The sequence below is a fragment of the Canis lupus genome, chromosome 2 (genome assembly GCF_011100685.1).
Source record: "Canis lupus familiaris isolate Mischka breed German Shepherd chromosome 2, alternate assembly UU_Cfam_GSD_1.0, whole genome shotgun sequence".
Lineage (NCBI taxonomy): Eukaryota > Metazoa > Chordata > Mammalia > Carnivora > Canidae > Canis > Canis lupus.
In genome coordinates, this window is record NC_049223.1 from 7,566,162 (window position 1) to 7,589,529 (window position 23,368).

Consider the following 23,368-nt stretch of genomic DNA (forward strand, 5'->3'; position numbering starts at 1 on the left):
TACCCATTAACGGCAGGCATGAGAGAACAGTGCATCAAGTCACCATGGCAGAGAGGGAGAGATGTTAGGTTCCGTAAGAAACCTAAGAAGACAATGCTTAGAAATCCACCGAGATGCCTCTGAGGGTTTCCTGAGATATTGGAGGAAAAACTGGGAAATCAGGTATCTTACAAGAGTTTGTGTGTACAGAGAAGAGAAACTGGCCACTTTTATTCTCACTTTAACCAGATGGGTTGCCTAGAAAATTCAAGTCACCTAGAGCCATGCTGAAACCTAGGATAATGAAATAATCTGCAACCAGATCTTAGAGAAGGGCAGGCTATAGAGAGTATGGCCAGCCATGAGCTCAAGAATTATTTATTCCAATAGCCTCTCAACATGAACTAAGTCAAATTAAACAGTTGATTGTGCCTTGTTTCCTCTTTATTAAAAAAAGAAATTTGCAACTATAGGGTAGAAGCTCTGCTCTTTTCAAATCTAATCGTTTCAAACATTCTTGGTCCAAACGCCAAATTCTCCTTCAAAAGGTCTCATGGGTCATCTGTCTTCCCATTGCCATTCTTTAAAAGTCACCAAAATAAGTGGTGCAACATTTGGTGTGTGCATCTTCATCTTCATTTCTCATCAACATTTTCAGGAAAAATGCATCAAAGCAGATCTCATTATCTTTTTATCAAACTCTCCTCTTCCCTCTGCAGCTCCTACCACAGTGACCTTCCTAGATATCAATAACAAATTAAAAAGTTAATTCCAGGTGGAATATCTCTATTCTGTCTAACGAATAAAAAATATAGCTATAAATTCCATTAAAATATAGGAAGCCCCAATATTATAAAGATGAAATTTCTTCAGAAATTGATCTACTCATACTATATAAATGATGTTTTGATCACAATTTAAGTAGGATTTTGATGAAACACAACAAGCTTATTCCAAAATTTCAAGGGAAGGGAAAATGTGGAAAAATAAAACCAAGAAAATTTTGGGAAAAGGAAAATGAGGGAAGACTTGCCCTACTAGATAGCAAAACTATATTGTAAAGCTACAGCCCTTAAAGTCATGTATTAAAGGCACAAGAATAAAGAGTTCGGACACCAGTCCATACATGTGGGTGGGGAGACACTTTGGATTAGTGTCAAAAGGATGGACTGAATCTTAAATATTGTTACAACTGGCTATGCTTTTTTAAAAGATCAGTAATATATATGATTTTTTACTCAACTTATACAAATCAATAAATTCCAGATGGATTTAAGATCTAACTCTAAAAACATAAAGCTACAACATAACACATTATGTTAATATTCTCAAGTTTTTGAGAACATTATGCTAGAACGTGAGAACATTATGTTAAATGAAAGAAGCCAGTCACAAAAGACCGCATATAACATGACTCTACTTATACATGTCCAGAATAGGTAACAATACAGGAACAAAAAACAAATTAGCGTTTGCCTTGGGTGAGAAGGCAAAGGAGTGATGAGGGGATGGAAATGGGGTTTCTTTTTGGATTGATGAAAATGCTCTAGAACTGGTTGTGGTAATGGATGCACAATTCTATGAGTATGCCAGGAACTACTGAATGGTATACTTCTTTTTTTAAGTTTTTTTTTTTTTTTAAGTTTTTATTTAAGTATCTCTACAGTCAACATGTGGCTTGAATTCACCACCCTGAGATTAAGAGTCACATGTTTTTCCTACTGAGCTAGCCAGGCACCCCTGAATGGTATACTTTAAACAAGAGAAATGCATGATATGTGATTAATATCTAAGCTATTAAAAATATATAAACTTAAAATTCAAGGAAAAATGTGTTTATTATCTTGTACTAGACAACGCATTCATACACACACACACCATACAAGAAAAGATCATATAAACAAAGCTAAAAATCAGACTATAAACTAGAAAAAATATTTGCAACATATATAAAAGAGCAGGAACTGCTCTGTGGACACACTCATCTTCATAGGTATATAAAAATACATATAAAACAAGCAACAGTCAATAAGAAACCCAATAGAAAATTAGTAATAGCTGTGGAAAGAACACTGAACTTTGAAAATCATTTGATTTATTAGTTTAAAATATGTTTAAAATGGCATTTTTATTCACCCATCAAATTGGCAAAAATTATTTTAAACTGATGCCATCCTATTGACAAAGGAGTGGGGAGATGACTATTTTCATACATAAGGATTCGTAAAACTCATTGTAAGGTTATTTTGCAGCTTTTTATTAAAGCTTTATTCATGTATACATTTGGCCCTATAACTCCACCCTCATCTGTTTTAGAGACATAGTCACACATAACAAGCATGTATAAAGATATTAACTGGCATCTTACTTGCAAAAGTGAAAAATTTGGAAATGTTTTATATGTCCATAATTTGAAACATGGTTAGACCATAGTATCTTCATTTACTGGTGTAGAAACTAATAGCAGTGGTTTGTTTATAAGGGGATTGGCATTGTAAATAGTTTTGCTGTATTTATATAGATTTTTACCCCAAAATTATGTATTACTTATATAATAAAAAATAAATGAAACACGAATGTGTGATATGTTAGGGAGGAACATTTTGAGAAAATAACCAAAGCCACAATTTGGATCGGCCTCAAGTATAGATGACCAACTTTTTCAAAGTGGATCAATTCAATTAAAATCAGAGTGTTTTAAGGATCCTGTTATCTTGCTTTTTGGAACTTACCTTATAGAGAAAAGTGAACATGTATTTAAAAAAAAAAAAAAAAGCAGCCTTAAGGATTTCCTTTCCAAAATTTTTAATTAAAAAATATGGACACAAATTGAGGTTACATGTAAGAAAATGGTTATATAAACTATGATAAATACATTAAACAAAATGCATTATACCCATTTTAAAAGATGATAGAGGTTTTTATTTTTGACTTGGAAAATCTTATAACATATATGTAAGTGAGTAAATCAGATAATGGAATAGCATGTATGATTTGATCCCATTTATGTAAAAAATGGTTTCTATATCTTCATGAATTCACATACCTAGGTATCTGAATGAATGTCTAATGAAATGTTTATGTAATAATTAAAACTACAAAAAAAAAACACTTGTTTGGATTTTTATTTAAAACTTAATATATGGGCAGCCCAGGTGTCTCAGTGGTTTAGCACCGCCTTCAGCCCAGGGTGTGATCCTGGAGACCCGGGATCGAATCCCACGTCGGGCTCCCTGCATGGAGCCTGCTTCTCCCTCTGCCTGTGTCTCTGCCTCTCTCTCTCTCCCTGTGTGTCTCTCATGAATAAATAAATAAAATTTTAAAAAAACTTAATATATATTGACACTATGTAAAGTAAGTGAAATCATTATTTCATTTGATAGTCATTACCCAATAAATTGAAAACTATTATTATCTTCATTTTTTTAGGTTAAAAAAATGAGGATAAAAAAATTTATACAGGACCCCCCCCCCCCAACTAGTAAAGTGATGGTACTGAAATCTGTCCTTTTAACCCTGAGACTTGCTTTTTACTACTAGATACTCTACTTCTCTGTTCCACACATTTTCTTACTGGTATTTAACCAGTATTTATGGACTGGTGGTTAGTGTATTTCTAAGTGTAACAGTTGCTGAATACTAGGAGTTACCAAAAACTTTGCACAAGGCATAGTTACAAAGACCTTCATCTTCCTAAGGATGAGAGCTTTTTTCTTTTTTAATAATAAATTTATTTTTTATTGGTGTTCAAATTGCCAACAGAGAGCTTTCTTTTTTTTAAGATTTTATTTATTCATGAGAGACACAGAGAGAGAGAGAAGCAGAGACACAGGCAGAGGGAGAAGCAGGCTCCATGCAGGGAGCCTGATGTGTGACTCAATCCTGGGTCTCCAGGATCACGCCCTGGCCAAAGGCAGGCGCTAAACCACTGAGCCACCCAGGGATCCCAGGATGAGAGCTTTCTACAAAGGAGTTTCCTAAAGGTCACCCGCCACCTTCTCTTGCTCCTGGCAGACCCTGTTTCCATCAAGGCCTGGGGAGATTCTAACACTCTGCTTGGAAATGCAATCCATACAGGACCACACACAGGCAGTGGCATTTTTTTTCCGACCTTTTGGCAACCTCCTTTTTTCTACCCTTTGATAATCAATGAACTTCCTTAAGAAAAAGCTGTACTAGAAACTCTGTCTCAAATATCCTATGATTCTTTTTCTTAAAAAAAAAAAAAAAGTGTGGCAGAGGTCTTTAGCAGACATTTAAGTGGGGACCCACTTAAAAATTCAAATTGCAACTCCATATGATCCTTATAACTATATTGCCCATCCATCCCGGTACTGTTAGATAAATGCATAGCAAGTTGGCTGAAGTTTCCATGGCTAGCATAGGTCCTACGGATATAATATAGCTGGATTTTAATAAAGCATCTCATTTAAAAGTTCAAATAATTAGACATTTAATACAAATTGTTTCTCAAAAGTTCATAATGAATCAAAATTCTCTCCTCCACCTTCTCCCAACAAGAACAGGGTGGTAAATATATGAAGTTGGAAACAAATGTATAGAGAGGTAGAATAATAGATATTACAAATACACAGAAAGATGGAGTGAATGCTGCTGCAAGGACTATGAGGTTCCATTTTGACTAAACTACTAAGTAGATCGATGTTATCTTGGAAAGAAAACTTAATCACAACATGCATGCATTCATAACAGAACTGCCTGGCCCCACGCAGTGCTCTCATCGGGGTCAGTGAGCAACCATTCTGAATCACAGTGGTGGTTACCCATGGAAGCCTGTAACTTGCACCTCCTTGAAAGACTGACTCAGGCCAAGGTATAAAAGCACACAAGGAAATATAGAAGATTATGAAAAAGAATTATTTGATATTATTTTGTAACAAATACACATTTAAATATAGCAAGTATATTTTAAAATAAATATAATAAAATCAAAAAAATGTTTAAACAGAAGAGAAGGGAACTAATATTAATTGAGCACCAACTATGTATCAGATACTTTAAGATCATAGTTTCACTGAACAGTCTCATCAACATTGTGAAGTGTCATTAACCTCATTTTGCAGACAAGGAATTTGCAGTCTAGTGTAAAACCATTCATTAGAGTCCATCTGACAGACCCTGTAGTTGAAAAGAAGGAAGAGAATGAACACAGCACTTTGTTTCCATTTGTCCCTTACAACAATACTAAAAATCAAATGCAATTATTCATCATAACCTGACTTTCTTTTTTGCAACAAAATTTTCATAAGGAACAAAATCAACCTCAGAAGGAAATACCTTGAAGTATTGTGTTTTAAGCCTGAAGTCTGTGTATTAGGGCACTGGGTGCCACTTGCATAGTAAGCATGCTTTAAGACCCTCAAAACCCTCCTTGAAAAGCCCCAGGTGCTGAGATTGGTCTAAAGTAGTGACCAAAAAAAGCCTCCAGCCTGATCATTTGTTTTAACACTCATGACCATCCTGAAAATTAGTGTCATTATGGGCTTTTTAAAGATGGGGAAAGGTTGGGGGAGACAAAGAAGCTCAAGGTCTAATATCAGAGATCTTCTTAATAGCTAGAGAGACAAGGCACCTGTCTCAATTTGGGTACACCCTATGACATCTGTAATGCATATGCTGATGAATGTGCCACTGGTAGGGTCTGACAATTGGAGGATGATCATTGATTAGATTTCCTTTGCAGGTAGGAGTGTGTCTGTTGGCTTGGAAGGAAGGCAGACAGTGGGAAGAGTGCATGTTGGTGGTGTGAGTTGAGTCTGTCATTTTCCAAATGGTTGCTGCTAAGGAGAGAAAAAGAGCTGATGAAAATCATGTGTTTCAAGTAAGGAGACTGGGAAATACTTCTTTTGTTTTAAAGACATCATTGTCTTATTTGCAATTGAAAAATCTTCTTTTCAGAAAGACTATAATACCAAGAGACACTATGCAATAAACCACATTTTATGGTTAAGTAGCTCACAAGGTCAGTAAAAGACAAAAGGAACAAGATTCACAATGTCTTAGTTAACAACAAAAGTTATTCAAAGGCACAGCATTATAATAAGATACTGCAGTGCATGATGCTACATAGAGCTAGAAATTTCAGGAGAAAAAATTCACTAAGACTAGCAAAATGACAAAAGAGGAAAGGAGAAAGATTTCAAAATATTAACACTGAGAGCTCCCCTACAAATGACCCAAGTGAAGATGACCCCATGGTCACGCTCAAAGTTCACAAGCCCCAAGCACACTTGTAGAGTTTCTATTCAGAGTTAGTTCTCTCATCTTGATCATGAGCAGACAAACAAGGGAAGACATATAGGAAAGCCCTCAAATGTGGAAGATAAAGATCAAAGCAAACAAAAGAGCAACTTGGAGAAAGCTGAAACAATCTAAGAGAGGAGGAATGGCTTAGAAACAAAATTGCAACTAGTATCCTCAGAAGAACAAGAAAAGATACCACATTCCTGAAGTGAGAACAGAATCCTGTAAAAAGGAGCATTCAGAAAACAAAAAGTGTTCTTCAAAATTAAAAACATGGTACAAATTTTTAAAAATCTGAATGACTTAGAAAACAGAGACAACAGGGGAAAAGATAAACAGGAAAGCTAGAGACATAAGACAATTAGAAAACAATCTTCCAGGCAGCCCCAGTGGCGCAGCGGTTTAGCGCCGCCTTCAGCCCAGGGTGTGATCCTGGACACCCGGGATCCAGTTGCATGTCAGGCTCCCTGCGTGGAGCCTGCTTCTCCCTGTCTCTCTCTCTCTCTCTCTCAATCTGTCTCTAATAAATAAAATCTTTAAAAAAAAAAAAAAAAGAAAGAAAAAGAAAAGAGATCCCCAACATTAGAATTATCACATTACCAGAAAGAATGGAGAACACAGAGAAGAGGAAGTTAGAAGCAAAATTTCCTAGAACTAAGGACATCAGTTTCCAGACTGAGAGGCCCACTTCATAGCCAGCATGGGGGAAGAAATAGACTGGCCCTAAGGCACATCAGTTCAGAACACTGTGGACCAAGAACTGCATGGGCTTTGTACTTGCCAACACCAACATTGGAATCCAGAAGACAATGGAGCAGTGCCTTCAAAATTCTGAAGGAAAATAACTTCTAACTTAGAATTCAATACTCAGCCATAAATTATAGGTGAGGTAAAGAATAGTTTTAGAAGTGTAATATCTCAAAAACTTTGCATTTCAGACATACTATCTCAGGCAGCAATTGATACCCTCACCAGAGTGAGAGAGGACATGGAGGAAGAAGATATAAGATACAAGAAAAAGTCCCTTCAAAACAGGAGAGATAAAAAGAACAATATTCAAGACAATGGTAGAGAGATTTCTCATGAATACTGGACACAAGTATAAAGAATGAATGAAATAGTGTGATTCAAGAGATTGGCATGGCAAAGGCTGTTATCCTGACTTCCTCTTATCCTATAACACCTACCAGATGAAACTACTAGAGGATGTCCTTTAATAAAAAATAAGAAAGGGGGGGAAAAGAGCAAGATGGGAGTTCAGAAAGTCCACCCAGTTTGAAATGGGAACAAATGTAATCCAGAGATGACCACAGTCCAGCCAGACTGGAGGCGCAAAGTGGCAATGTCTCAAAAACCACAGATAGGAACTGATAGGTTAGCTATTGCGTGTGTTGTGTTAGACCTTTGTGGAGAGTTTCACTAAAAGCCTGTTAGAAGAAACAGAAATAATTAAAAATAGATACAAAGAAAACTCAGCAAAGGAAAGACAAGCATTATTAACTTTATGAAAATAATAAAGGAAGGAAGGAAAAATAACCATGGCATGTGACCATGCTCAGTTATAAGGAATATTAGAATAATCTTAATATTAATTTAACCAAAATTGTAATAGAAGTATGCTGGGAAGTTGAGAAAGGAGAAGCAAAATGAGAGAGAGCAAGCTCTGTCTTTCATGACAGGAATTCAATAGATAATGTCTAAAACTGACAAATAAAGAAATAGCGATATATGGGTCATTTATAGAACTTGGGAAAGTTGTAAAGGTCAGGAGAGCTTTAAAAGAATTAAAAGCTATTGCCTTGGGGGCAGGGGACTAGGGAAGGGAAAAAGAGCAAGTCAGGAAAGTGAATTTTGTAATTACTATCCAACTTTTTAAACTACATGCCTGTGAATTATTGATTTTAAATTCAAAAATTAAAAATTTTTTTTAAAACCACAAAAATGTTGGACTAATCCTGAATATTAGAAAGAGATGTGATATTATTTGAATGCCTGTCCTGGCTGGGGAGAGGTGGAAACAGATTACATCCAGAATAGTCCATCTGTTTTCCCCTTAATATTTTCACTTGACTTCTGTAGTACATTTATCCTTTTTAGTTGTTTGAATAGTCAAGGGATCAAATCTTCTCCAGGATCCCGAATTTCACCCACAGTCATAACAGGATCTGCTATGCGCTCACATACTTTCTCTGAAACACGATGGTACAGGTGACGATTACTCTCTCCTGAGGAGTAAGATACTCCTCACTGATATGTAACCATCGCTGCCTTGAATAATCCAAGTCCTTCGGAATTGTGTAGTACTCTGGAGCTTTCCAAACTATTTTCTCATATTTTTCTTTAGCCCTGCCACAGTCCTGAAAGGTAGGAAAAGGCAGAAGCTCAGAGAGTTTGAGTGACTTCCATAAGGTCACTCAGCTGGTAACAGCAGAGCCAGGAGTAGAACCAGCAGTTTGTGACTCTCTCCACCTACCATGCTGTGTGGCAGTCTTGTTTTCAAATTTCATAAAGTCTCCATTTGTTTAATAGCTCCAGTTGCTGGCAGCCAAACGACCAGATGGTGGGAAAAAGAAAGAGGGTGTATGTGAATTTCCTTCTCTAAAGCCCAGAGCCAGCCTTAGAACAACCTGCCCTCTGCCCAGAAGATTAACCCCAGATCTTGGCTTGCAAACAACACGAATCTGGGGCCCAAGGACATCTCTACATTCGAGGGTCTCTTTTAAAATTGGAAATGCCTCCTGAGAAATAGAAAGATCCTTAGACAGGGTTGGTTGGCAGCCAGCTAAAAATAAGCCTGAGATACTGTAAGACATTTAGGAAGGAAGAAAGAGACACCAATTTATCCTAATTCCAAATTGTTCCCAGGGTTAACCTTGGCCATCCGAGCCAGAATTATTATAAAAGATTCCTTTAGTAGAAATGCCATAAGGTGCCAACCCTCATTTTGTCTACCAGTGAATATAGGGAGTGATTGGAAAAACAACAAGCGAAACACAAAAATCTCCACTAAACCCAGGTCACTAAGAAATATTTAGGATAAACTGGCATTAGAATCCTAACAGCTATTTGTGCGTCGATTTAAAACCAGTTGGACGTTTCATCTTGTTTGTCAGGGACAAGATTTTCTCTCTATTTTTAGCAAAAATTGCAAGCCGGGCACGTGCAGCCTTTGCTAAACAGAATACGAAACGGGGTTTCTTGCGGCTCCTCAACGTGTGGGAGCATGACAAGGCTCAGCGAAGGGCAAAATGGAACACAGGCTGTGATTATCGCTTGGAGATAAGATAACCAAATGAGGAAGCCAACTCAACTCTGGCGTCCGAGCTGGTTATTAGCACTCTACTTTTTTTACATTATTAATGAGAATTACACATACATTGAAATTTATGGCCTATTAGAATCCATTTGTGCTAGTGCTGTGTATAATGAGTAGCAAACTCTATGCAGATTTAAATATAGAGTAAAGGATAATTGTCAGATATCTCAATCAGGGTTTCTGCTATTCTTCACATATTTTAAAGGCATAACACACAGAGGTTACATAACTGCCTTTACGGAAAACCCTGCATTCAGAGTTGTTTTAGAAGCCTGTTTGCAGCTGAGTGTTTACTAAATCAAGCACTAAAAACTAGATTTACACTGGTTGTTCGAAGCTGAATGCCAGCTGCAGCTGCCATTAGAGCAATTCAATTTCTTTTTTATAAAGCACAAGTAAGGCTCAATTTACTAAAGTTTTATTTCCTTTTTATGCATCCCATATGCTAGGGGAAAAAATTAAGTTTATGAGATTAAAAATGAGTTTTATGCTAAATGTTTACAAAGTTTCAGCTGGCTGCATTTGCAAGCCCTCAAACCCACCAAGTTCAGCTTCTGGTTTTTTTTTTGTTTTTTTTTTTTTCGTCTCCATTCTAACAAAAGAAGGTTTTTGTGTTTGCAAAAGGGAACAGCCCAGACCCCCTCCTCTGTCCTCCTCTAGCTCTAGCTTCCTCTTGCACATCATGCAATTTTATCAGAGTTGAGGTAGACAGATAAGTTCCTTCAGGATGTCAAAATCTTCAAAAGGAATGCTCTTGTATGGACTCAATTGCTTTTCTAAATGGTTCTCTTTTTTTTTTTTTTTTTTTCTCCTCCATTCCCTATGTCTTGATTTAGCTAGTCTGGTGATGTTTTTCATTTCTGTGATCATCTCCAAAAAAGCAATATAGCTTTTACTTGATGGAAAGAAACATCTAGATAGCTAGCAGCTGCTGAATCTGGAAGAGACTGCTTTTCATCACCTAATTACAAACCACAGTAGATTAGAGAAGGTTGAGCATTGTGTTTCTTTGCTCCAAAATTAATGGGCACGCAAATAATTTTTTTAACTGTACCTATGTCATTCAGATGAACCCAATGTATATCCATTATGAATACATTTCACTATGCAAATTCTTCCTTCCTTTGAAATAATATGGCCTTTCTTAGGGTTCATTTTTAAAGAAAAAACTATTCTAGTTTTGATTAAGCTATCAGAGAACCTATCACCTTAGGGAACATTCATTGAAAAAGATGGGATAGAAAAAAATATTTTATGAGAAAATCTTCTAATATAAGGTCAGAGAATCCATCCCAATGACCAATGAATAAGTCCATTTATATTCACTAACTCATCCTGCCTTTACTTAACTATTAAAAGGTCAAGTTTTGGGACACTGGGGCGGCTCAGTGGTTGAGCACCTGCCTTCGGCTCAGGGTGTGATCCTGGAGTCCCAGGATGGAGTCCCACACCAGGCTCCCTGCAGGGAGCCTGCTTCTCCCTGTGCCTATGTCTCTGCCTCTCTTTCTATGTGTCTCTCATGAATAAATAAATAATCTTTGAAACATTTTAAAAATAAAAATAAAACAAAAGGTCAAGTTTTAAGCCTCCTAGTAGCAACAAAAGAAATTCTTGAGTCTTACAGTATGACATTGGAAAAGCAAAGAGAAAAAAAAATCAATATATAGACATCACAGTAGATGACAGATGGACAGATGGACAGGGTCCTGTGAGAACAAATTGTTAATGGTCATTAAGGGAACTCAGCTATGTTCAAGCATGCCGCACTGTTCTAAGGAGAGCTCTTGGCCGGAAAGAGCTCACAGGCAGCTCCAGCACTGAGATTGCTGAGCAAACATTAGAAATGAGATTATCTTCCAGGCATTGCCCTATATTGTGGAAGAGTTGACACGGATCAGTTTTAGCCAGAAATACGAGCTAGAGGTCAGTAGATTGGAATTCTCTTGGCTTATGAACCAAATAATCCCATCCCCACAGGCAACTTTTGGCAAACAGAATGGTTTATGCCAAAAGAATAAGAAGAATGCCAACCATATGAAAATGAAAAGTCACAAAAAGGAAAGTTGAAAGATGCCTACAGAGCACAGATCAATTTTCTACAGGCTGCAGTCCTACAGAAGCAAAGAAAGAGAACAGCAGAGATGCCCTTGGGCATTTACTCTGAAGTGCTTCTAGAAGCAAAGGAGGGTACCCAGGACCCCGCCAGGATGGGGAGGGACTTAAAAGCTAGGGTTCCACCAGTAAGGGGCTTAGAGAATAGATTGCTGTCTGTTGGCATGTTTACCATCCCCCACATTGCTTTAATTGTACCCCTCCAAACTAGTATAGTTTAGAAAATGAGAGTCACACCAATAAACCATTAACTGTACTCTTGGGATCCCTGGGTGGCGCAGTGGTTTAGTGCCTGCCTTTGGCCCAGGGCGCGATCCTGGAGACCCAGGATCGAATCCGACGTCGGGCTCCCGGTGCATGGAGCCTGCTTCTCCCTCTGCCTATGTCTCTGCCTCTCTCTCTCTCTCTCTCTCTCTCTCTGTGACTATCATAAATTTAAAAAAACAAAACAAAACTGTACTCTTGATTTTGGGATCTTTATCCATCAGTTTGGGGAGACAAAGCACATGTTTATGAAACATCTAGAAAAGACTTACTTGGTAAGGTGTTATCCACAGTTCAGCAGAAACTTGGGAAGATAGAGGAATCCATGTACACAGGAGCAGACAGATAAATTTTTACAGAAGAGGTGAGTCTTGAAGGATGTATAGCATTTGGATACAAGACCAAAAAATGCATTTCAGGCCTAAAGAATGATATGAACCATAGCATTTGCTGCAGGTACAAGAGTGGTATGTTTATAGAAAGGAGGAGAGGAATAAGGAAGCCATTTGGAGCAAAGTGTTAGCAAAATGCAGAACAGAACATTTGAAAGAGGGATTAGACTCAGGATTTGGAGGACTGTTGATAATAGAATAAGAAGCAATGACAAGCCTTTGAAAGTTCTGAGAAGAAAAATCACATAGTGAATGTGGCATCTTAGAGAGTCTCATCTGGTGATAAGGCAGCAGGATAAAGTGGAGGAAAATGAGGTTAGATCATTGAGAAGGTAGCAACAATGATCCAGGCATGAGGTACTTAATTAAGCACAAGTGAAAAATCAGAGGCCATTAAGAGAGAGAGTTGGGGTATTTATTCTCTCCATTCCTATCACAGCCCCATGCTTTACTGGCAGGTGGTCCCACTTGCATAGATTTAGATTTCTCTGGACTCCCACAGCATTGTTTAACCCTCTTGCTCTTTCAAGACTAGAGGTGGTGACAGCATCCCAGTGTGTTAACACCTGGGAGCTCCCCATCCTTGCTGGTTTCCTTAACCATACCACTGGGTTTTGTTTGTTTCTTTTTGAATAGGCTATGTGTGCCTTTGCAGATCCTGACTTACATAGACACCAAAAACATCTTGAAAGAAAAGCAAAAAGCTAAGAATTGGGCTGGAAGAAAAGAACATTGATGAATACAATTTTGACTGTGAGAAATCAGAAAACATGGCATAGAAATACCAAGTGTTGGCTGGAGTGAATCTTGGCTCCTCCACTTTGTAGCCATGTGATGTCAATTGAGGGAATATTGCTTTAAATCTCTAGGCCTAAGTTCCTTCATCTGTGAAGTCAGGATGATAACTGGAGCGGTGCCAGGCTAGTGTATAGTGAACATGCTGCATAAGTGTTTTCTATTACATTGTTCTCATGAGAACTCACATGGGAAATATTATGAACTAAGTCCTGTTCACTTTGAGCCTAATGGTAGCAGTGGAATCCTTACATGGAAATTTTCAGGAAGCCCTTGGAAATAAATACACTTGGGTAAGAGGAAATAACTAAGGTAGAGACAGATATAAAGTAGCCAATATAAAAGGAAAAGGTGAAACTTTGAAAAAGGATGACCTTGACCTTTCCAAAAGGAAGAACCATACAAAGGGTAGCAACATTCTAAGAAATACCCATTGGGCAAACCCACAGGGAGGTGGGTAGGAGAAAGATGAGAGAATGAAAAAAAAGGAAAAGAAAAAAAGAAGCAGAAGAGCTGGGTCTTGCGGTAATACAGAAGCTGAAAAAGACAGGAGCAATGTAAATAGCAAAGGCCTTTGAACTTCAAAAAGAGATTACCTGGATCTGGCGCCTGGGTGGCTAAGTCGGTTGGGCATTGGGCTGTTGGTTTCAGCTCAAGTCCTGATCTCAGGGTCCTGAGATGAAGCCCCCTCCCCACCCCATCAGGCTCCCTGCTCGACACAGAGTCTGTTTGAGATTCACCCTTTCCTTCTGCCCCTACCCCACTTGCTCCCGCTCGCGCGCTCTCTCTCTCTCTCAAATAAATAAATAAATAAACCTTAAATAAGTAAAAAGAGATTACCAGGAGCTTCAGGAGTCAAACATTAAGGAAGTAGAGGGAGAGTGAAAGGAAGAAACAGGTCTTTCTAAAAAGCTAGAGGAAGCAGCCAAGGGGATGGTTCACTCAGTGGTTTTTTTCCCCCCAAGATGCAGTAAACATGGGCATACCTAAATGGAAAGAAGAAGAAATTAAGAGAGAAAAGCTGCAATTTTTAGGGAGAGAAAAAAACCAAGGATGGTTGCCAAATGTTTCTGTGAAGAGATAAGAGGCTGGACTTAAAAATCAAATAAGAATTTCTTTGGAAATGGAAAATTAAGATTCCAAGAGTTTGCAGGGCTCTCCTACCCCCAATGGTACTCTTCCCATTTATAACAAAGCTCGCTGCTCAGATTTTAATTATTATTGTCCAGCTGTGAATTTGAGCTAAGCTGTGAGTTTGAGCTAGTTTTAAAGCAAAATAAAACAAGACAACCTGTACTGTTTCCCTTCAAAATAACTTTGTGGTTAAAAACATGGTATCCAGAGTAAGACTGGCTGAGTTTATACCTCCACTGAGTGGCTATATGCTCTTGGGCAAATTGGTTTATCTATACCCAAATTTCCACATCTCTAAAATGGAGATGGTAACAGGTCAGACTTCACTGGGCCACTGTGAGGAATAAATGAGACAACATGAACAAATTGCTTAGAACAATGCCTGACATATAGTAAAGATTCAACAATCCTTCGTTATCATTGAATAATAACCACCCCATATCTACACATATATGCACTAATTATATATAAATTCTTTCTCCTCAGGGCAGGACTCTGATTTCCTTCAACTCAGAGAGAACATTATTATAGAAAATCCCCTTGAGAATCATGTCCCAGGATAATGAGAATTCAGATATAATGCAATTGAAAAATGGCAAGTGTCTTCACCTGTACCCAATCCCACTTTTCAAACAGGGCAGGTGAAATTCTCACTTTCTGAAAGGAAAATAGATGAGATGAGGAGGTAAGACCGGGTTTAGAGATTGTAGCAACCCTGTTTTAGGAGATAAGGCTGTGAGAGGAGTGTCCTGTATCCCCAGTAATCTCTCAGCCCAAATTCTCCACACTGGGCTGAAGAAAGGGGTACTGAGTGACTCAGAGATCTCTGGAAAGTCCAGCCACACCCATGACCCAGAATCCTCCCTATTGATATTTAACCAGAGGACAGACACCATGACCACCAAGTGGTACCAAATTGCATCTGGGACCAGGAGGGATTTAAATGGTGCCATTAAGCCCAGAATTTCCAGTCAATTAGCTCCACAAACTGGCCTCTAGAAAATTATTCTGGGTTAATAGCCTCTTTTTTTAATTATTATTTTTTTTCAATAGGCTCCACACCCAAAGTGGGGCTTGAATTCACAACCCGGAGATGAAGAAGAGTGGCACATTCTACCGGCTGAATGAGCCAGGTGTCCCTGATTAATAGCCTCTTAAACCTGTTAGTTTTTCTGTCTCTCCTGGCTGAACTCTAATTTCCTTCAGGGCAAGGTTCATTGTAATCAAGTTTTTTTTTTTTTAATTTCCCGCAATGTCCAGCATAATTTACTAAGAAAATAGTTACCATAGTAACACAAACAGGGGGCTCCAGAGGGATTTAGCTTTACCCTGCCATTCCATAATCTCCACATCTCCTTCAACCCCTTCCCATTCACCTTTACTAACAAGTTGTGCCCCTAATCCCCTTTTTAATAGAAATTCTGAAGCAACTTTTGAGTTGATGCCAAATAAATGTTTCTGAAATTCGTTGTTTGACCTGTATGATAGATCCCTTGATTCACGTCCCTCAAGTGTGTCTCTAGCTCCCCTTTGTGGAGGGTAAAGACTGTGGTATCTCCCTCAGGTAGTTGAGCTGGCTTGGGGTCCCAGGAGAAAAATCCTACAAATAGTTATGTTGACCCACAAAGAAAGGCAAATGCTATTTTGCTAAACGTTATCAAGACAGAAAAAGCCTAAATAGATAAAACAACAGAAAACAGATTGAAAATAACTACCTGGCCAACTCCTTTGAGTTGGGAGCACAAAAATCCAGATGAAATCTACTTTTCTGTTGGAGTCCTCAAAGGATCCCACATAGCACCTCTTCTGGCTTGCTTCTAGAAAAGCTTTCCAATCTTTTTGGGGGGACATTCAGAAGCTTTCAAAGTTGTTCATTCAGACACCTGCCAATGTTCATTAGAGCTGCTTAAAGATGAACAATGGAGCAGAGTCTCTATGCAGGTTTTACTCCATCAGAATGAAATGACTGCCTTCCTCCCACCCCAGCTTATGTCAGTTCAAGTTACCATATTGCATCTTTCTCACCCACCAATCTGTTCTGCTGGAAGTGGGCAGATAATGGCAGGAGGATCCTCCTTTGCAGCCTTTCATCAATACTAATAGAGCACTGCCATCTTCATTTTTCTTATTTATTGCTTCAGAATTGATGCCGCCCGGAGGGTAAACTCCAAACAGAATAATTAGTAAATGCTTCATGGTTTTATTCATCTTTGAACTCATCGGTTGGTTAAAAGACTCTATTTGTTTATGCATTCAATAGCCAGGTGCTGCTTTTAGCTTCAAGGAGTTTTACAGCACATTTGGGAAGACATGGAAGTAAGCAGATGATAGCATGACACTGTGATAAATGTATGGTGGAGCCATCTACAGAGTAAGGAGCTGAAGAAAACCTTTCCCCAGAAGGGAGTGGCTGGGCTGACCTAGGATGGGGTGCAATCAGTAGTCACAGAAGGAGCAGCCTGCTCACTGAGGCAAGCAGGAGTGCGGCCCATTTGGGGTGCAACTCACATGGCTGGGAATAATAGGAAACAACTGGCTAAAGATCATGTTGGAGGAAGAGGAAAAGCCATGCAGATGAACTTACGGTCCTTTGTCTACGGGGGTCATGAAAGATTTTTTAAATACACTACGAGACCTTCAACTGAGAAAGTTAACTCCAGAAAAAAGAATAGTATCAAATGGTGAATAATCAAGGCTGCAATAACAGTTAAGAAGCTGTTACAGGGATCCCTGGGTGGCTCAGCGGTTTGGCGCCTGCCTTTGGCCTAGGGTGTGATCCTGGAGACCCTGGATCAAGTCCCACATCGGGCTCCCTGCATGGAGCCTGCTTCTCCCTCTGCCTGTGTCTCTGCCTCTCTCTCTCTCTCTCTCTCTCTCTTTGTGTCACTCATGAATAAATAAATAAAATCTTTAAAAAAAAAAAAAAAAGAAGCTGTTACAATAAGCCACACAAGAAATAATAAGGATCTTGACTGAGGACATAGTGGTGGGGGTGGAGAGAAGGAGAGGCATTTGAGTAATAATAAAGAGATGGTGTTGAAAAACCATACTGACTGATAAGTTATAGGGGTAAAAAGCAGGAGTCACCAATGATTCATATGTTTCTGGCTTAAGCACCCAGGTAGATAGTGATACCACTCTCTTCCACAGGGAATATGAAAAATTTAGGAAGAGTTTACCTGTTAGATGCATTGGCTTGGACATTCCCAGGGAACTGAGAAGAAATGTCCAAAATACAATGAGGTATGCAGATCTTCCATTTAAGAAAGAATTCACTAGTAAAAATACAAATTCAGGAGCCATCAGCAAGCACAATGGTGGGGGCTAATCGTGAGAGTAAGGAAATTGACTCAGAGAGACTATGAAGAATGAGGAGTGGGTGGGGAATCAAGACCAGATTGAACATGAGCAGACGCTGGCTTTGGCTGATGTCTACCACTCTACATTAAAGATGCGCCCAGAACAGAGGAAAGTCCTACCCCTCCATATTCTCTGGATGGGTTTCTTAGTCTTCTAAAGTTCACTTGGGGATTTGTGTTATTTCATAAACACTACACTTTCACATTTGAATTTGTCTAAGGAGGTAAGAGTGAGGGTTTCGATGAGGATGAGGATGTATAAGTCACCTGATAACCAAACATGGCTGCACAGGACCTTTGGTTTTAGGAAAGGGCATTTTGGGCCATTTTACTCAATGGGGCTGTGGACTTAACAGGCGGCAATGCTGACCTAGCTAGCATCAATTCCAATCCAAAACTAGTATTAGGTATCTTGGTACTGTTTTGATCAACACCAGGTCTAGGCAGGTTCTTCTGATCATTATCTATCTGATTCTCAGGGCACTAGAACCTACTTTTCTCCCTTACCTTTCAGCATATTCTCCAGGTTGCAAGTGACAGAAACCCAAGTCAAAGTAATTGAGGCAAAAAAAGCGTATTCCAAGAAGTTTGGTTCAGACACTCCCCCTAACCTGTGTCTCTGTATCTTGGCTTCTTGGGCTGATTTTCTCCACAGAGCAGCAAGAAGTACCACAAATCCCCCAGGTTTCACCCCCCAAGAACATGTCAGACTCGTTCTTATTGGTCCCATGTTCAAAATGCCTCAGGAAAGTCTGTAGTTGGCCTAGCCTATGGAACATGTCTGACCCATGGCTGCACATTCTGTCCAGAAAGATGGCATTCCCAGAAGGAAGAGCAAAAGAATAGACATTCCCCATATGCTTATAGCAGAATCCTCCCTCTGGTACCTCATTCCCCTACCTGATCTGCCTGGGTGCCTTATATATCATGGAAACTTCTCCTCTCTTAGAGCCTATTTCATTTTTATTCTGATAAATCACTCCTTAGAGGTCTGATGGGCTCTCAGGCTGACACTTCTCCACAGTTCTGCAGACACCTTTGCTTCTAGGAACACTCATGAAAACTACCTGTCTTCTGCTCACTTAATGCCAATTGAATGAGATGGAGGGAGGTCAGAGTTTATATAAAGCTGGATCATCCAAAAGAGAGAATAGTTGCCTTGCTGGTTTCATATTCTGGCTTTGCAATCCACTAAGTCGGAAGTTTGATGAATTCAAAGAGGACAAATCTATCATTCCTTTGTGCTAATTCTGATTTTTTAAGCACACACACACACACACAACCTCTTTAGAGACATATGGCAATTTAAGAAAGCAGGAAATCAAAGAACCTGACATTCTTGGAACAATAAATAAAAAGATCCTTAAAAGTTAACAAGGCAAAGATGAACGTGGATTCTAACACTTGAAGTTAGTAAGTATTTTGTGATTTGGCTCTGCTGGAAGTTATTACATGAGAACAGAGCCAACATGGAAACTGAATTTGAGCTACAATTCCCAGTTAAAGAAATCTAAAATTAGTCACTGTGTAATCTGGGTGTGGAGCATTTCTAATGGACCATGAAAGCAGATTGGTAATTAACTCTTGTTTTTTGAATATAAGAAGACATGAGACTGATGATATGACAGAAGACAGATTTGGAAAACACGGTTATACTCAAGCCCATTTATCAAAAGTTACATTTAAATACTACAAGTTATAGAAGCGTTTGGGGAGCTAAACTGGCTAAGCATCTGCCTTAGGCTCGGGTCATGATCCTGAGATCCTGGGATTGAGCCCCATATCCGGTTCCCTGCTCAGCGGGGAGTCTGCTTCTCCCTCTCCCTCTGCTGCTCCCCTTGCTTGTGCTCTCTCTCTGTCTTTAAAATAAAAAAAAAAAGATTTTATTTATTTATTCATGAGAGACACAGAGAGAGAGGCAGAGACACAGGCAGAGGGAGAAGCAGGCTGCCTGAGGGGAGCCCTATGTGAGACTTGATCCCAGGACCCCAGGATCATGCCCTGAGCCAAAGGCAGACGCTCAACCACTGAGCCACCCAGTGTCCCTAAAATCTTTTAAATAAATAAGTAAACACAACAGATTCTCAAATGTATTAGTCATTAAATGTATTAGTCATTTTAGTTCATTAAACGTTTGTTAACTATTTCTTGGTTATACATGTTGAAAATTTCCCCTTCATCAATTATTTCATAAAATTTTTATTTTCTTGGCTATGTGGCCTTTACTAGAAGAAACAAAACAAGCAAAGGGTTATGTTTTTATAACTTAGTTGCTTATTTAATTTATAAATTAATAACAAGCTTATTAACAAATATGCCATATTGGGAGATTGAATATTGTAAAGTAATTATAAAAACCTAACACTTTACTTTGCTAATTAATCAATTACAAATTTATTTGTCTTTTTTTTAAGATTTTATTAATTTATTAAGGGGGGGAGGGCAGAGACACAGGCAGAGGGAGAAGCAGGCTCCATGCAGGAAGCCAGGTGTTGGACTCGATCCCAGGTCTCCAGGATCACGCCCCAGGCCGAAGGCGGTGCTAAACTGTTGAGCCACCTGGGCTGCCCTTATTTGTCTAGTAATAAATAAATACTAATTTGGAAATCTGAATGTACATAATGGTTATAATTCGTTTTATTTACTTCAATCTTATTAAGGTGGAAGCAGTTAAAAGCTTTTATGTTAGTTTTCAGTATAGCAAATCATATTTTATCAGGTGCCTGGGTGGCTCAGTCGGTTGAGTGTCCGCCTTCAGCTCTGGTCATGATCCCCGGGTTTTGGGATCCAGCCCTGAGTCAGGCACCCTGCTCAGCCGGGAGCCTGCTTCTCCATCTCCCTCTGCTGCTCCCCCGCTTGTGCCTTCTGTTGCTCTCTCTCTCTCCCTCAAATAAATAAAATCTTGAAAAAAAAAAAAAAAGAGAAATCATATTTCACAGATATTACCACTAGGTGGCTCAAGTCGCTAAAACAATGTATGTGCAGAAAAAAACAAATATTTAAAGATTTATATCTTTCTGTGGTCATATGCTTCATATTTTAATTTTCTACAAACTTTTATACTATTTATAGATTATCACTACAATACTACACATGGTAGACAATTACCTTAATATAGGTCATCATCATATATGCCACTTTATGAAGGAGAGAGTGGATTAATGGACAACATGAATGAGTTAAGTTACATTTTGTCATAAGAAATGTAATAGTAAAATAAATTAAAATCTTACCAGCTGACCGAGAACACAGTATTCAATGGGACCTGAAGGGCTGGAGTCTTGGGTTATATTTCATTTTAATTTATTCAGGCATGTCTAAAGATTACCTGCTTTATTTTGTGGCAGTTGCGGTTATTTATGTCTCTTTGAGGCAAACAATTTGCAGCCAGAGCTTGAGTTCTCTGTAGTCCAAGGACCTTGAAAATCAAACCATTCTTCCTTAATAATTAGTTATTGAAATAAAGGATAGTGCATCCATTATATCAGATGGCTTGGGACCCTCTACTCTTTCTGATACAGACAAAACAAGAACAGAAAAAGGTTATTTTTTTCTCCAACTTTAATAAGTATTTTATAATTTTGTTTGTTCAAGATAGAGTGCCAGGAGGTGAAGAAAGAAGTTGTCTCCAAGCAGGAAAGGAAAGTATTTAGCCAATAGATTCTGTCAAAGAAGGAAAAACAGAACAGGAACCTTAGAATTGTAGGGACTTACAGATTTTCTAACCAAGAATTGTTATTTATTCTGAAGATACTTGGTTATCTAGGCTTTCTTGATACCAACAGAAGCTCTTCTCTTCCAGTTTAAAATTTAGGACCACTGAAATCTTAAAGAAATGCTCTTTCAAGATAGTGGGTTCAATTTTAGATTATTTATCTTTATCCTTGAATTATTTGTCAGTATAATCACCAACAATCAAAACTTCCTTTCTAAAAGTTATTTAGTTAGCTCTACGGTAGGGGAAAAGCAACATCCTCTGGGAGATGTTTTTTCTAACTCTTGAAAGAAGCAAGTCACATTTTTTCCTAATTTTTAACCTTTGTAGAGGTATTTTTTAAATGTTTTCCTTGGACATTTATTATTTGTCATTTGGAAGTACATGTAGGAATATGAGTTTGCCTTAAAAGTATTGATTCTCCCTGAGGGAGCCATCATTTAGGTTCAGCTGCAGTAACAGCAGGTCTTGATATTTTTATATTCGTAGTCAGACACCTGACATTTAGGTTTTATTTGGATATAGAGTTGTAAATATAACATGAACTAGTTATCATGTAGCTCTTAAACACTGAGCTCTAATCACTTCTTTCCAAATTTAACAACTGTACTTGGTCAAAGTTCTAACCAGTTAGCTTTTTCAGAAAGAGACAGAATCTTATTCTCTCAAATTATGGCCATGAATAGTTTCCCCTGAATGATTAAAAATAAATAAATACATAAATAAATAAATAACCCTCAAAGTGGCTGAAACAATAAAAGAGACTTAATGGCTTACATGATTGAATGCTAGAGATAGGGTTGGTTTCAGGGGTGATTTGACTCAGTTACTCACTAATGTCATCCAAGATCAGGTTTGCTCCTGCATCTGTCTGCCCTTGGCCATGTCAACTTCCCTTCCAGCAGCCCTACTCTGGCTATCCACAACGGCCTGCTCCTATTCATATCTAAGGATAGAGAAAGAAAATGGTAATCCAAAGTTTTTCCAGAAAGAAAGAGAAAGAGGATACTTTTCTCCCAGAAATTCCTCAGCAAGCATGGTCTGCAGGCTTACTGACCATCACTGGTGCAATAAGTCTGGCCAGAGAAGGGGATCCCATTGTTACATTAGGCCCAAGCTACATGTCCCATCTCAGTAGCCAGAAATGACATCAGCTTCCCCTCCCACCCTGCCTCTGGACAGTAAATGAGCTGCATGCAAGGGGTAGGGATGCCAGTGTAAAAAGCAAGACTCTTAAGGGAAAGGAAGACCATATCAGAGGGAGGGTAGAAGAAGGGACATACACAAACTTATATACCTAACTATACACGGCGACCCCTGGACCCAAACTACTTGAGTTGGAATCCCGGCCCTTCCACTTGAAGCTGTATGACCCTGGGCAAGTCACTTGCCCTCTCTTATCAAGTAACAGGTGGGTCAAGGATTTGCTCCACTACTTATATCACAGGGTTTTTCTAAAATCCATGACCATCAAACCACACATTATATTCTTCCTTTGTGATAGGCACTTAGAATGAGAAAGAGCACAAAATTGAGCAAAATGATGTTCTACTTCAAAGAGCTAGCAATTCAGCAGAGGAAATAAGAGCTCAGAAGTGGTGCTAAAAGATGAGATAAATTACATGTGCTTCCTAAAATGCATTTTTTCTTCTAATAAATATTCTGTAACAGCAAGCATGTTTTTTAATTTTTTACAAATCCTATATGAAACTGATATAATTTTTTTCTGGGGACTCATTGATTAATGATAAACTTCAACAACAATTAATAAACAATAAAAACTACCAAACAACAAAGACAACAAAAGTAACCAAATATAAAGGGTATAAAATGTAATGTTCTCAATTCTCTAATGTTTAAGATAATGGAGAGGAGCAGAGGTGAGGACCCTTCAAAACTCATTGAAATTTTTTTCTTGGAAGTAGTTTTATGCTTACAGGAAGTCTGTGGCTATGAGGTCACAAAACGAAGTTCACTATGGAAACCTAGGAAGTTTCCATTTCCCGGCCCCTACTCTGGCTCAGCTCCTTCCTGGAGT

At 38.6% G+C, this 23,368-nt stretch overlaps 1 protein-coding gene across 1 annotated transcript in view; it reads right to left on the reverse strand.

Annotated features, from left to right (window-relative positions):
* Positions 1 to 434: 434 nt before the first annotated feature.
* The window catches only part of OTUD1 (OTU deubiquitinase 1), a 90,292-nt gene continuing 67,358 nt past the window's right edge, over positions 435 to 23,368 (reverse strand). Inside the window, exon 3 of the mRNA XM_038529800.1 lies at positions 435 to 718. The gene's annotated coding sequence lies outside the window, so the exon portion shown is untranslated. The remainder of the gene's footprint in view (positions 719 to 23,368) is intronic.